Source organism: Perca fluviatilis, chromosome 1, assembly GCF_010015445.1.
Source record: "Perca fluviatilis chromosome 1, GENO_Pfluv_1.0, whole genome shotgun sequence".
Taxonomy (NCBI): Eukaryota; Metazoa; Chordata; class Actinopteri; order Perciformes; family Percidae; genus Perca; species Perca fluviatilis.
The window spans coordinates 5,769,301-5,779,251 of NC_053112.1; the positions used below are offsets into that span (position 1 = coordinate 5,769,301).

The 9,951-nt window shown below is 38.9% G+C and overlaps 1 pseudogene; it reads left to right on the top strand.

The window, feature by feature from the left end:
- Positions 1–5,320: 5,320 nt before the first annotated feature.
- LOC120563715 lies at positions 5,321–9,689 on the top strand (annotated as a pseudogene).
- The last annotated feature ends 262 nt before the right edge of the window (positions 9,690–9,951 follow it).

The following is a 9,951-nucleotide window of genomic DNA, read 5'->3' on the forward strand; positions in this document are numbered from 1 at the left end:
GTGAAAAAGCTTCTGAAGAGGTGTTTGGCTGTCGAGGTCATGGTGAAAGGAATTTAGGGTGAATTACTCCGAACCATCACTCGGAGAGGGATTTAATTCTTGCATGTATTGTTTTGTTGTGCATGATCATGATCATGATGTTTCTGCCTCTCAGTCAGGGGTGTAGCTTTGGTTTCAACATTGATGGGGGAACATTATAACTGGGGGATCTGGGGGTTCGTCAAAATATTGTCTGCCAAACACTTCATTTCCTGCATTCTGGTGAATTTTGATGCAACAATTTATGGTGCAAATGTTATTTTTACTGTATGTAAAGGAAATGATTATTCTCCTTTAATGATCAAAACTTTCTTCACAGTCGAAACATCACACGTGTTTCAGGATGTGTTATGTTTTAGGAATCATGTCCATCTCAACAGCTAATCTGTTAGAGAAACTCCAACATTTAAATCTACATAAATCTATCTGTATTTTTCACTTCCTGTTGTTTTCTTTAATTACACACAGTTCTATTTTTACGTACATGTTTTGCACCCCGCTTTCCTTTTAAGTTGGCCTGCGTAGATGTCCTGCAGAGACTGGGATGTTCAGTACACCTTGACCGGCTGAAATCTATCATCACCTCCTTGATTTTAGTTGTTAAGGTCTAGGTTGTTATGCTGACACCACTGAGCCAGATGTTGTACCTCCTCCCTCTAGGCTGTTTCGTCATTGTCTGCTTATGAGTCCAACTACGGGGGTGTCGTCCGCAAAACTGATGATGGTATTGAACACAGCGGCATAGCCGTAATTTAAGAAGTGAGGGGGACAGATTGTTCAGGAGAGAGATTTACGCCTATTTATGGTGCGTTCGAATCAACTCAGACCTGTTGTGACATGGTCTCTTTCTTTGTCTTCATCAGAATCCATTGGAATCACTGTAGTAGAAAAACTGCTTCCTTTCATTCTGCTCTTTGACTGCGGTTTAAACTTGGCTTACACCATCAACAATCCCAAAGATTGGGTCTGCCAAGACTATCACATGTCTCTCAAGAAATGCAACCATGTTTTTGAAATTTGTCATTTGAGGCTTCCCAAATGTCATGCAATTTGCCTCTCCATCATTCCATGATCTTGAAGGGCAACTTGGAAATAACCATTTAAAAGTTAGTTGGTATTTAACTCTTGATGAATGAACTGAAGTTCTTCCACCACATTACAACATGCACGCAGGAATAATGCATGAGCTTGGAGGGCTTTGATATCCTCGGACTTGATTGTTGTCCAAGAGAAGAAGCTTTTTCTATACATGCAGTAGCAATCTTATACTCGTTCCCAAAATGCTCTTTAAGAAGACCCTTACCGCCAGATGCGGAACGGCCCCGAGTCAGTGTGAGTCAGTGGGTTTCCATTAAAGTCAATGTGTGCATATCCACCGGTGCATAACGGCGCGTTCGACTCTGCGCCCAGCTCTGGTGGTCCGCAGCAGATACGCAGACTTCTATTTTGCCAGACGCCGGAGAGCTCCGCAGCAATTCAGCACACGACAGATAGCGCGGGACAGGAAGTCGAGCACAGAAACAAAATAAACATCTGGTGGAAATCCACGGTTAGACACAATGTAGCAATATTCAGGAGCTATGTGTTGGCAGCTACATGGTCTCAGTGCACTTTACAATTAAAGGAACACAGAAATATCAGAGAGCAATGTAATGGGAAAATTACATTTAAGCACAATTCCTTATATTTTTATGTTTAATTCGTACTTTACCTCTCTCACAAATGCTGAAAGAGTTTATCTCATTTCCCACATGCAGATTTTGATTCTAACTTTGTGAGACGTCCAGTCTGGAACAATATGACAGCACTGTTTGCCTGAACCGATAAAGGTACAAGGTCACCCTAAAACTATCTCATGTTTTCCCATGCCAGTTTAGCTGTAACTGGGGGGATGACAGTCGTACAGGGAGGAGGAGGTGAGATGACTCCGAGATGTCTCTTGTATTCCTCTGATTGTCTTCATGTGTATCAGATTGCCTGTCAAAATTGTAGCGTCATAATAATCCAAGTGCGTGTGTGCTGTCACTCTGAAGATGCATATAAGCCTGGTGTTCTGTTCACTCATTTGAGAAACTGACTCCACACTGGGCTGCCTTTTGTGAAATCATGATGATCCTATTTGCAAATATATCTTTTTTAATAAAATACAAAAACCCAATTTGGTTTTAGTCTCAGTCTGTCTTATTTGCTTCAATTTACTAAACTCTGAAAACTCTTCCCCCTGCTGCAAAGGAAACTTCCACGACAGCAACAAAACAAATAACAGCATTAAAGCAGTAATAATAAACAAATACAGAACCAGCAACATAAGAGAATAAGTGAAAAGGTCTGTTTGGGAATGACACAGGAAGACTAGTGTGTTCTGGTTGGCTATAATGTAATGAGTAGAGGTGGGTTTCAATCCCACTGTGTGTGTGTTTGTGTGTGTGTATGTGTTTAATATCAGTTGATATTAGCTTTTTTAACATGTAGAGGAAGGCCGTTCCAAAGGTTAGGGGCATGGTAGGACAAGGCTCTTTAAAGAAACAGATTTTTTGTTTAGTAGGGGAATGACCAGCATCAAGAGAGCAGAGAGTGCATGCTGGACTGCCGGCATAAATGGTGTAATAAGCTTAGATAAATAAGGTGGTTAGGTGATTTTTTTCTGCCTATGTGCAGTTCTGAACATCATTTCAGAACGATTTATGGGAATCACTCCAACAACTGGGTTAGATAAATGATTGGAAGAGCATGAGGAGTTTAAGTGACCTTATATGGAGTTGTTGTTTCCGGGATGTCAAATGAGAAGCGTGTGCCTGTTTCGTGGCTATGTATAAAAGAAACAGATGCTGAAGGAAAGTCAGGGTCTTTCAATTGAATAAAGATCTATTACTGCACCATGTGGTCTTCCTGAAGATTCTTTGATAAGACAAATCGGTTTAAGAAAATCCAAAAGAATTTCATGAACTGCAGGGTTTGACATAAGCACGTATCCGATGGCCGGGGCCAGTAAAGCAGTATGTCGGGCAAATTAATTGGCCAGTCGCGCTGGTCTGTTTGGGCCAGTGATATCGTTTTTGCCAGTCAAAGTCACAAGTCAGTCATTTGTATTTTTTAGGAATTATGTCCATCTCAACAACTAATCATTTAGAGAATGAGACCTTATTAAAGCCAGAATCGCCAAAGTTTAAATCTACATAAATCTATCTTTGTTATATTTATCGCATCTTACAAAACATTAAACAATGAATCAATCAATACCTTAGTTAACATTAACATCAGTAAATGATAGTTAGACACTGTAGTTATCTGTTATTTCTAGTTTAGGCTTATTACTGAATTAACTAATGGTAAATAATGCATCAGTTAATACCTTAGTTAATATGAACAAACATGAACATTGTTTATACATTTTTATTAGACACCTTATTTAACTGTAATTAACGGTTAATTAATGATTATTAAGGCATTAAGCAATGCTAATTAATGTACCCTCATTGTATACTGTTACCCATTTTTCTATATATGCAATAGCAATCTTGTATTGTCCCAAAATGCTCTTTAAGAAGACCCATAGCCACAATGTAGCCACGTTCAGGAGCCAAGTGTTGGCAGCTATATGGTCTCAGTGCACTTTACAATTAAAGGAACATAAATATCAGAGAGCAACAAAACAAATAACAGCATTAAAGCAGTAATAATAAACAAATACAGAACCAGCAACATAAGAGAATAAGTGAAAAGGTCTGTTTGGGAAGGACGCAGAAAGAATGGAGTGTTATGGTTGGCTATAGTGTAATGAGTAGAGGTGGTTTTAATCCCACTGTGTGTGTGTGTGTGTGTGTGTGTGTGTGTGTGTGTGTGTGTGTGTGTGTGTGTGTGTGTGTGTGTGTGTGTGTGTGTGTGTGTGTGTGTGTGTGTGTGTGTGTGCGTGTGTGTGTTTAATATCAGTTGATATGAGCTTTTTAACATGTTCCAAAGGTTAGGGGCATGGTAGGATAATGCTGTTCAACAAACACATTTTTTGTTTACTGGGGGAATGACCGGGAGACCAGCATCAAGAGAGCAGAGAGTGCGTGCCAGACTGCCGGTGTAAATGATGTAATAAGCTTAGATAAATAAGGTGGTTAGGTGGTATCATGTTTTTCTTCCTATGTACAGTTCTGAACATCATTTCATAACGATTTATTGGAATCACTCCAACTGGGTTAGATAAATGATTGGAAGAGCATGAGGAGTTTAAGTGACCTTATATGGAGTTGTTGTTTCCGGGATGTCAAATGAGAAGAGTGTGCCTGTTTCGTGGCTATGTATAAAAGAAACAGATGCTGAAGGAAAGTCAGGGTCTTTCAATTGAATAAAGATCTATTACTGCACCATGTGGTCTTCCTGAAGATTCTTTGATAAGACAAATCGGTTTAAGAAAATCCAAAAGAATTTCATGAACTGCAGGGTTTGACATAAGCAACGATCCGATGGCCCGGGGCCAGTAAAGCAGTATGTCGGGCAAATTAATTGGCCAGTCGCTGGTCTGTTTGGGCCCGTGATATTGTTTATGCCAGTCAAAGTCACAAGTCAGTCATTTATAATGTGATGCTAACGTTAGTTGCAAATCTATCTAATGTTAATTAGCAATAGTTACAAAAGCCCGCTCAGCCAGACCGGAGCGGCTTGCCCACTACGTGCCGCGGGAAGCTAGTTAGTAATATCACACGCATGTCACAGTCCCTCCGCCCCCGCCCGCGCAGCTCTGGTCTGGCTGGGTGTGCTGTTTGGCTTTACACTCTCCTCCGGTCGAGGCGCCTCCTACAGGCTGGGAGTGAAGCAGAGGAACCCCTGGGTGCACCAATTAATAGCTAACGTTAGCTAACTGCAAAGTAATTATTCCCGAGTTTTGCGTTTAAATGCTGTTGGAAATTTTACAATAATTTTAAAATGAACGCTCAATATAGCCCAGTAAACATGGCTGGGAACATGTCAGGATACTACAATAACACAAAGTTGTTACCAGAGGGCTCTTGATTAAATAAAACTAATTTTACTTTGAATATCTGATATTTGCCTGATCAGCATGTGTTCCCCTCTTCATTGTGGCAAATTATACATGTTGCATAATTTAAGAACATTAACATATATACCAAAACCAAATCACAAAAGTTATCAGTGACTTTAAAAAAAAAAAACTATATACACAATATTGATTCATGATGACAATCATCATCGACATTAGAAGTTTATAAAGAGTGAGTGAAGTATCATGGCCTTGATACAGTGATCCCTAATACTGATGTACTAAGACCACTCCCCTTTCCAAGGTATATAAGGGCCTGTGACTCTCTTTTCCCTCCAAACCAGACCAGGCAGAACAAAGAGTATTGATGTGAGTATAATGGATATTTCAACCTGTACTGTTATCATTACCAATCAATGTTTTGCCTGAAAGTTTGATATGTTTAGTTTATACTGGATTGCAGAAAATCAAATGCAGATTGTGGATGTATTAGTAAATCCAGGTGACGTTTAAACTTATTTGTTATTATTGAGTGTTTAATACTATTCAGATCTGTGACAGTTTCTTTCAGTGACAGTCATCAGCTTGTTCTTCTTCTCTGTGTCAGCCAATCACCACCTCAGCAAAGGTAATAATATTTCAATCTATTATCACAGTTTGATCTATTTTTACTTTTAATAATAACTATTCATGTCTTTATCGAGAGGACATTTTTCTATTTTGAGGAAAACTTGGTGTATTTAATCATTTACATTTTAAATATTAGATAATCTATCAAATATTAAACCTTATCTTTATTTTTACAATACAATTATAACTAGCTAGATACTTTCATTTGATGAATTCATTGCTCATTAATGATCAATTGCAGTCATTAATTATCTGACATTCTTTCCTTGTCTGCCATATGTTGACTTTAACTTCTTTCCACAGATGACATCAGTCTTTCCGTTTGCTTTGTTGCTCTGTTTGTCCAGTGGACTGTTAGCTGCATATGTAAGTACACTCTTAAGAAATAAATCACTAAAATAACAACAAAAAGATCTGGCAGATTAAAATATATGTTCTATTATTATAAACAGTTGTTAATAAACAGTTTACAATCTTCACTTTCGGTAAATGTTCACCCTGTTCAGCAGATGTTATTGCACATACAGTTAGTAAGTTGCATATAAATGTGCATCCAAAATTGTGAGCTGATAAAAACCTGTGCAACAGGGACCATATTCGGTATAACATCTAAAGCTAAATGTAGCTCTTAACTGGCTGAGTTAGATGGTGATTAACACTAAACAGTAGAAAATCAGTCCAGTCTCCCCAACCATGAATGTCGTTGGTTTTCAAAGTATTGTGTTACTTATAATAAATTGAAATTTATGTGATCACAGTGTTGTGAAGAAAATGAAAACCTCCTGCCCAGGTCAGAACAGTATCTCTGACACGTTAGGTTGCTCTGATTGTAGTCTTGCATTGCCAGCTCTATCTCCACAGCGCTCGCGAGGAACAATCCGTTAAATGAACAGTTGTCGATATAGACTAGTCTGATTGTTTTTGGCGTGTTTGTTCATACAGGGTGAACCTGCCTGCCCTCCTGGTTGGACTCAGTTTGACACTCGCTGTTTAAGCTTTCTACATGCAGAGAAAGACCTGGCTCGATGCAGAGGTACAGCAGTTCTATCTATCATAACACATGTATGCTAAATACCAACATATTCTAATACTTTACTCCAGTAAAACTACTAATACCACATAATTAGAAAAAAGATCAAACACTCCGGAGACTTGAACACCCGTTAATACCAATGATATTTACATACTTTTCTTAAGTAACTCTTTTAAATCAGGACTTTTACTGTAACAGTTTTACAGTGTGGTATTAGTAGTTTTACTGGAAGTAAAGAATACTTCTTCCACACCACTTATTAAAAGTATAAAAATGTGTGCTGTGACTGTAAAACTGCCCTGAGAGATGTTAATAATGTGATTATGTTTTAGTTTCTTTCTAAATGTTGTAAACTGATTATATTGTCTCCATTAGACCTTCTGCCAGACCGGCTGGTGGGCATCTGGCTTCCATCTACTCAGCTGAGGAAAATACATTCCTCCAAGACTTCATTTTCCAAGTGACCGGTGCACATACAACTTCCTGGATTGGAGGCACTGACACAGACAAGGTGAGACTTTCACGGACATTCCAAAAAATTGTTGTTTTTGACAACTGACATTTTGATATAGGTGACTTTGGTTCACTGAACATATTTTAATGACGATAAACTGTTTATTGTGGACAAATGCCTCTCCCAAGAAACATGCACAGACATAACATGTTTCCAGGTTATTCATAAATAGGCCTATGTATAAAAAAACACATTATCCATGTCTTTTCCCGTTGGTTTGTCCTGCAGATAACACAAACAAACATTGGCGTGTGTTTTTTGGATGCTGCGTATAAGAAAAAGCAGAAAATCTTTTGTTATTGTGGCCTCCATGTTTTCCCCCACCTGATGCCCAAGGCTACACCCAACAGTTGGTGGCAGTCATGCAACAAGTTGTTATGCCAAACGCCATTATAACAGAAGAAGAAGAACTGTTTGTTTTAGAACTGAAATGTTTGTCTCCTAAAACACAGGGCTTTGAAGCTGGGGAGCAGAGTTCATTTCCTGAAGAGGTTAAGGAGAAAACACAAGACTTTCACCCAGGAAACAGGTGTTCATGTCCTGGAAGAAGTTAAGGAGAAAACACAAGACTTTCACCCAGGAAACAGGTGTTCATGTCCTGGAGAAGTTAAGGAGAAAACACAAGACTTTCACCCAGGAAACAGGTGTTCATGTCCTGGAAGAAGTTAAGGAGAAAACACAAGACTTTCACCCAGGAAACAGGTGTTCATGTCCTGAAGAAGTTAAGGAGAAAACCCAAGACTTTCACCCAGGAAACAGGTGTTGATGTCCTGGAAGAAGTTAAGGAGAAAACACAAGACTTTCACCCAGGAAACAGGTGTTCATGTCCTGGAAGAAGTTAAGGAGAAAACACAAGACTTTCACCCAGGAAACAGGTGTTCATGTCCTGGAAGAAGTTAAGGAGAAAACACAAGACTTTCACCCAGGAAACAGGTGTTCATGTCCTAAAGAAGTTAAGGAGAAAACCCAAGACTTTCACCCAAGAAACAGGTGTTCATGTCCTGAAGACGTTAAGGAGAAAACACAAGACTTTCACCCAGGAAACAGGTGTTCATGTCCTGAAGAAGTTAAGGAGAAAAACCAAGACTTTCATCCAAGAAACAGGTGTTCATGTCCTGAAGAAGTTAAGGAGAAAACACAAGACTTTCACCCAGGAAACAGGTGTTCATGTCCTGGAAGACATTAAGGAGAAAACACAAGACTTTCACCCAGGAAACAGGTGTTCATGTCGAAGAAGTTAAGGAGAAAACACAAGACTTTCACCCAGGAAACAGGTGTTCATGTCCTGAAGAAGTTAAGGAGAAAACACAGACTTTCACCCAGGAAACAGGTGTTCATGTCCTGAAGAAGTTAAGGAGAAAACCCAAGACTTTCACCCAGGAAACAGGTGTTCATGTCCTGAAGATTAAGGAGAAAACACAAGACTTTCACCCAGGAAACAAGGTGTTAAGTGTTATGTTAAAATAGTTAAAGAGAAAAAAAAAAAAAAAAAACAAAAACAAAGAAATAGGTGTTTTTGTGTAGTTAAGGAGAAAAAAGAAAAAAACCCCTCACCAAAAAAGGGAAAATGTTTTTGTAAAAAAAAAAAGGAAAAAAAACACACGTCTTCCAGGAAAGAGGGGGGTGTTTATGACAAAAAGATAAGGGGAAAACACAAGCTTTTCACCTGGAAGTGTTTCAATCTAAACCACCATCTTTTTTTTCTAATCTTAACTAGTCGTTTTTTTTCTAAACTTTACTGTCGTCGCTGCATGACGCTCACTTTTTTCTGCTAAACTCAACTGTAACTCTGAAAGGGACCGTCACTTCACGTGCGTTTCTGGTACCTGGCTCTCAGTCACCTTTTCTCTGCTAAATGTGACTATAAAGACCGTTAACCTTAACTGTTATGTGACCGGTAGAAAACAAGCAGGATCCTCATGTTGCCTGAATGAGTATTACAACAACACAAACTCTTGATTTCCCTTTGACTTTAAAAATCCAATTTTCTCCTCCAGGTGGGTACATGGATGTGGAGTGATGGATCCAGATTGAAATACAAAAGCTGGGCTCTGGGGAGCCTAACCTGCCTGGAGTGGAGGACTGTCTTCTGATGAACTGGGTTGGATGTAAAACAAACATTTAAAAACAACTTGTTGTATGTTGCAGTCTTTAATATAAAAGTTAGACATTGAATTTAATCATTTACATGGTTGTAAATTCTCTCTACAGTCACCAGCTGGTTCGAATTGGGTTTGTACCAACCAGGCTTCTTTCGGTCTGCTCAAAGAACAGCGTGTAACTCTACCACGCCATCATGATGCCTCTACAGCTCATCTATAATCTCTATCATTGATTCACTTTCAGTTTGTTCGCGCAGACAGAAACAGCTCTCTGCTCTCTGCTTACTTTCACTTGTTTATTATCTGAAGAGTTAGGGAACAGTTCACATTTGGGTTTAAAATTAGACAGAAACTGGCTCACTTGAGCTGGACAAAAACATCAGTACATCTTTTCCATTTTAGTTTACTGAATATAATCTGTTATAAACAGCCCACTCATCTGATAAAATATTAACATAATAAGTAGATTTCTCTCTGAGACTTATTGTTCAGATCGATACAACTCTTGTGTGTGCGCTAACTATGAAGTTCCCTCGAGGCAGATGTTAGCTCAGCATAAAGACTGAAACGGGGAAACAGCTAGCATAGCTTAGCATAAAGACTGGAAACGGACAGGAAACAGCTAGCTTAGCTTAGCATAAAG